This window comes from Erigeron canadensis, chromosome 7 (genome assembly GCF_010389155.1).
Source record: "Erigeron canadensis isolate Cc75 chromosome 7, C_canadensis_v1, whole genome shotgun sequence".
Taxonomy (NCBI): Eukaryota; Viridiplantae; Streptophyta; class Magnoliopsida; order Asterales; family Asteraceae; genus Erigeron; species Erigeron canadensis.
The window spans coordinates 21,154,194-21,159,637 of NC_057767.1; positions in this window are offsets into that span (position 1 = coordinate 21,154,194).

Sequence of the window (5,444 nt, forward strand, 5' to 3'; positions counted from 1 at the left end):
CAAGAAAGAGCCTGAAGTTGTTGCTCCTCCCCCCCTCTGGTGCATTATCTACAGAAGAAAGGGGATTGCTGAAGGAAGTCCTGGAGCATGAGAAGCTGAACCTGAACTCTACCTTCAGATTAAGAGCTCAGTTTGCCATCATGTCTAAAGGCATTTCTGATAGTATTACCCAGCAGAATTGGGAACCTCTGCAGGGCATGCAGAAGGCCATTGAATTATATGCTAAGATGCTTGCGGAGATTCCCAAAAGGGGAAGTGATGTGCCAATTGGTCTGCTTGCCAGCTCTCATGAATTAATTGAAGCGACCAAGAGGCAATCTGAGTCTGAGGGGGAACAACTGAAGAAACAATCTGAACCCCAACTATCTGAACAAGCTAAGAAAGACAAAGGTAAAGCTCAGATGGTTGAGGAACCAAAGAAGAAGGGGACTAAGGATTCTGGTTTTGTTGTTGGTGAGAATGTTGATGAGCATGGTTATCCATTGCCAGATTTGGGTGCTGATCAGAAAAAGTTGGAAGCCCTTGAAAGACAAGTCTCCAACTAGTTCATTATGTGGAGAGAAACTAAAGAAAAAGAAAGGGCCCAACACTTGGCAATGGGTACCATTGATTTGGTAAATGCTGCAGCTCTTGGTCTCACTAAGGAAAGATATCAGAAGATCAAGCATGATGCAAGAGTGCAGAAGGCCTTGGAAGAAATGGCCAAGTATGAATATGGGGTGAAGTATTCTCCCTTAGAACAAAAGCTGGACCATCTCACTTTCAAATTGTCTATTGAAGATCTGGTGAAGAATAGGAAGAAAAAGATGGAGATCAAGAGAAAAGAAATTATGGCCAGTGTTCTGAAGGTTGAGAAGGAAATTTGTAGGCCACCTCAGGAGCCCAAACTAACTGGCCCAAGGTCTACAAGAAAACATGCTTGAGATTCCGACCTCTCTACATTCATACCTATTTCTAAAGAAGTTGCTCAGGTGAAGGATAAAGATGAAAAGGATCAGTATGATTACTATATGAAACACAGGTGCCATCCTGCAAAGATCCTTGATGTGCAAATTCTGAAGGAAGATGGTTTAAAATTCTTCAATCTGGTTGTGAAAAGAGAAGGTAGAGCAGAAGAAGAATATGAGCAGGTTTCAGTGCATAAGTTTGGGTATTCTAAGCACAAGGAGATGATCACTGTTCTGAAAGGAAAACCAAAGTCTCATCTAACTGGCGCCTGGATGCTAAAGATCCAACAGAAAATGAAGGCCAAAGTTGAGATGGAGGAAAGATTATTTGGGAAGATCAGTTCTCCAAAGAGAAAGGCTACTGAAGCACCTTCTGGCTCAAGGCCTGCGAAGAAGTAGTTGTATCTCTTTTGTAAATATTTGCACTTGTAAATATTTTCCATTTTCATTTCTGTACTTGTAACTGAACAATCATCTCAGTATCTTTTATATAGTTGCAAGTTACATCATATTATTAGGAAATAGTTTAAGTTAGAAAATTAAGCAAAAAAATTTCTTAAGGCATCATGATCTATGAGATGTCCTTGGAAATATTTTTACAACTTAAACAAAAACTTGTATCTTTAGACTTACAAACCTGTATCTTTAGACTTACAAACCTGTATAGATAGAAGTCTAAAATACATGAACTATTTTAGAACAAATAGGAGGAATTTGTTAGGTTGAAAATCGTCCAAGTAAGATTTGTTCAAAATAGTTGAAGTTCAGTGAAGAAAGCTTGCTCAGGATTCTGAAGGCATTCAGAATAAAGCTCACTGAAGCTTCACTTCAGATTCAGAATCAACGAACACTGAAGACGTTCAGACTAAGTCAAAGACTGAAGACTGAAGAAGAAGATCATTTCAGAAGCAGAGCTCAGAGAAGATCTTACATGATTGAAGAATCTGAAGAGGCTCAGTGAAAACAACACTTTTTCACTAATTACGAGGAAAGTCTTTTTGCAACTTTAACTACCTTTACCCGGTTTATTACCTTATACCTGGGATTGGGAAAGTTTTAGCAAAAGGTTGGGAATAAAGTATGTCAAGTCACATCAAAGAAACTTACATACTTTACTCTAAACAAGCATGTTATGGATTTGTCCCACAAATCCATAAATGTATCCAACCATATTTGTACGGCATACTGCCATGTCATCAAGACATGTTTGCCTATAAATATAAGACTTCTCACACTTGCAAAAAGAGCTTGGAACTTTGGCAATTGCAACGTGTGATATTACTCTAAGTATTCTTACGAGTAATTCCTTGTTGCATAGATCATTTGTATTTCTAGGGTTGTTTAGATATTTTCACAAGTGTGATTATCTTTGTTCCGCAACAACTCTTGTATTTTGTTTATAGAAATAAATAAAATACATTGAAAAATACATCTTGACTCATTGCCATAATACTTGAATATAACTAGTATTTATATAGTTTCAAGCACTTGTTCTTTATTGTTCATATCCATATCTGGATCGTGGTTCATAACTAGTCTTTATCTAGATTTGAACCACTTGCCAGTCGGGTTATTTGATATACTTGTGTTTATTGTTAACTTATTTTATATCTTGTTATATCTTGTTCTAGTTGTACATCTTGTGTAGGTGGACTCACATTTGGTATCAGAGCCTCCCAGGTTAAATCATTAAATTGTTATACCTGTTTTGATCCTACAAGATGTCTGGAACCGAACAACCGAACCAAAACCCAAATGGTAACCCTAACCCAAATGTCAATATGAATCAAAATCCACCACCTCCACCACCAGTTCAACCCAGTGTTCATGTTCACTTTCCAAACAATCTGGTACCTAAATTTAATGGAAATAGTGACACATTCATTACTTGGAAGGCATGTATGCTCAAGTACATCGCTGGAGTTGAAAGACACTTGACCACCATTCTTGTAGAGGGTCCTTATGTTCCCATGAATGCATCAACTGTTGTTTTTAACCGAGATGGGACCCCAAGGTTAACACCCAAAGAGAAAGATCATTGGTCAGAGGAAGACCATCGTTTGGCTGACCTAGATTCCAAATTACAAAATATGATTCTCTTTGCTGTCCCAGAAAGTTTAAAACCCACTCTTGTTTTACTTGATAGTTCTAAGTTAATGTGGGAAGAGTTGTTGACACAGTTTGAAGGAACAAAGGAAACTATCACCACAAGAAAAGTTTCTTTGAATAAAAAATATGAAGCATTTTTTGCATTACCAAATGAATCTCTAACTGAAACATATCTTAGATTTACAAACTTGGTCAATCAATTAGAAGCTCTTGCTGTTACAAAAGACAAAGAAATTTTACTTGAAAAGTTTTGTGATATATTACCTTCTAAATGGGAGAATTTGATCATGGTATTAAGGCAAGGTAAAACCCTTCATAGTCACACTCTGGTCTCTTTGTATGGTGCCTTCAGATACACTGAGGAGAATAAAGCTGAGAGAGCTGTGGCTGAGCAAGATGCAAAGAATCATACTTCAACCAGTTCTACATTGGTTCATTATTGTGAACCACAAGATGCTGCCCTACTGTCTTCTAAGAGTGATCAGTCTGACTCTGTGAAGAAGATGGTAGCTGAATTAATGAAAGCTGGTATTTCTGAATATGCATCACATGAATGTGATGAGGATGATGATGATGACTTTGTTGCCATGATTGCCAAAACTTTTAATCGTTTTAAATTTAAATCAAAGAAAAATGGCAAACAATTTTCTTCAAATAATACTGTCGATAAGTCCAATTTAGAATGTTTTAAATGTGGAAAGAAAGGGCATTTTATGAAGGAATGCAGATCATTACAACACTCCTCATCACACACTGCCCCTAACCATTCTATTTTTCAGAAGCCTGATGATGGGTACAAAGCTAAGTACAAAAAGCTGAAAGCCCACATGGCGATGATGGCTCAGGAAGAATCCAACAAGAATAGCTGCATGGTGGCAGACACTGAAAAATGGGAGGATTCTGACGTGTCATCTGATGATCAAGAAGAAGTAAGGGATATGTGTTTCATGGCTCGTGAAGATCATGGTCATGTTGTCAAGTCTGATGTTGAATCTGGTTGTTGGGTGGATATCATCATGAAGAAGGTTAGTACATTCGGTTTTGAGAAGGATGAAGAACAAAAACTGGATGTTTTGGTTCTTATAGAGGCTGACATAACTTATGTTGAAACTGTGCGTTCAGAGAGTATAAAAATGTTTGAAATAAATTCTTCTGAACTGAACGTCAGTCAGGCCAGATTAAAAGAACTGAAAGATGTTCAGTTAGCCTTGAAAAGTTATCAATCTCTGGTCTCCAAACCTGAATTGGAAAAAGAAGAATTAAAAATTATTTTGAAAAAAGAACAGAAAATAATTAAATCTTGGACGAAATCACCTTTTCCTGAAGCTGCCATTAAGAAAACTTTTGAAAATCATAATAGGTGTATTAGGTTTGGTATTGATAACCATAATAGGTGTATTACGTTTGGTGCTGGTCTACTTTTCAAAGAGGATATTCCTTCATATAAGTGGTTGTTGGAACAATTTAAGAAGGCATTTGGGAAAGAGCCAAATGTGGTTGTTACTGACCAAGATCCATCGCTTATTCAAGTTGTCCCAATTGTGTTTCCTGCAACTAGACATCGTTTTTGTATGTGGCACATAATGCAAAAGTTGTCTATAAAGGTATATTCATGTTTTATAAAATCAAAAGTAATATGTATATACATTTATTTAGCCCATTTAATAATTAAAAAATACGTATTGCAGGTGGGGCCCAGGTTATGCAGTAACAATATGTTTAAAAGGAGATTGTGCAATATAGTTTGGACTGATAAGATTGATCCTGAGGAGTTTGATAGGAAATGAAATGCAATAATGAAGCACTATAAACTTGAAACAAATGCTTGGCTTAAAAATATTTTTGCATTGAGGAGTCAAAGGATTCCTGCTTTTTTTCGTCATGAATCGATGTCTGGTTTGATGCGTACTTCTTCAAGGTCAGAATGTGAGAACCATTTTTTTGGGAAACTTACTAGTAGCAACTTGACTTTGGTTGAATTCCTTAGCCATTTTGAAACTGCTTTGGACTCTCAGAGATATTCACATAGTAAGAATGAGCATGATTCTCGTTATACCAATCCAGATTTGTTAACAGAGTTAGAAATTGAGAAAGATGCAATGAAAATATATACGAGAAGTATTTTTTTTTTATGTTCAACATGAGATATATGCTTCTTTGAACAAGTGCTACTGTGTAAGGACAAGTGGTGTAACTAATAAGTTGTACACAATCTGTGATAAATCTGATCGGTTTAAAGTTGATGACAAGATTCATGAAGATGAAATTTATGATGAGAATGATGAAGACGATGATGCTGATGATAATGATATAGAAATATCAGAACAAAGAGCTAAATGTGGAAAAGAGAAAGACTATGAGGTTAGAATTATGAAAACTTTCTTAAAA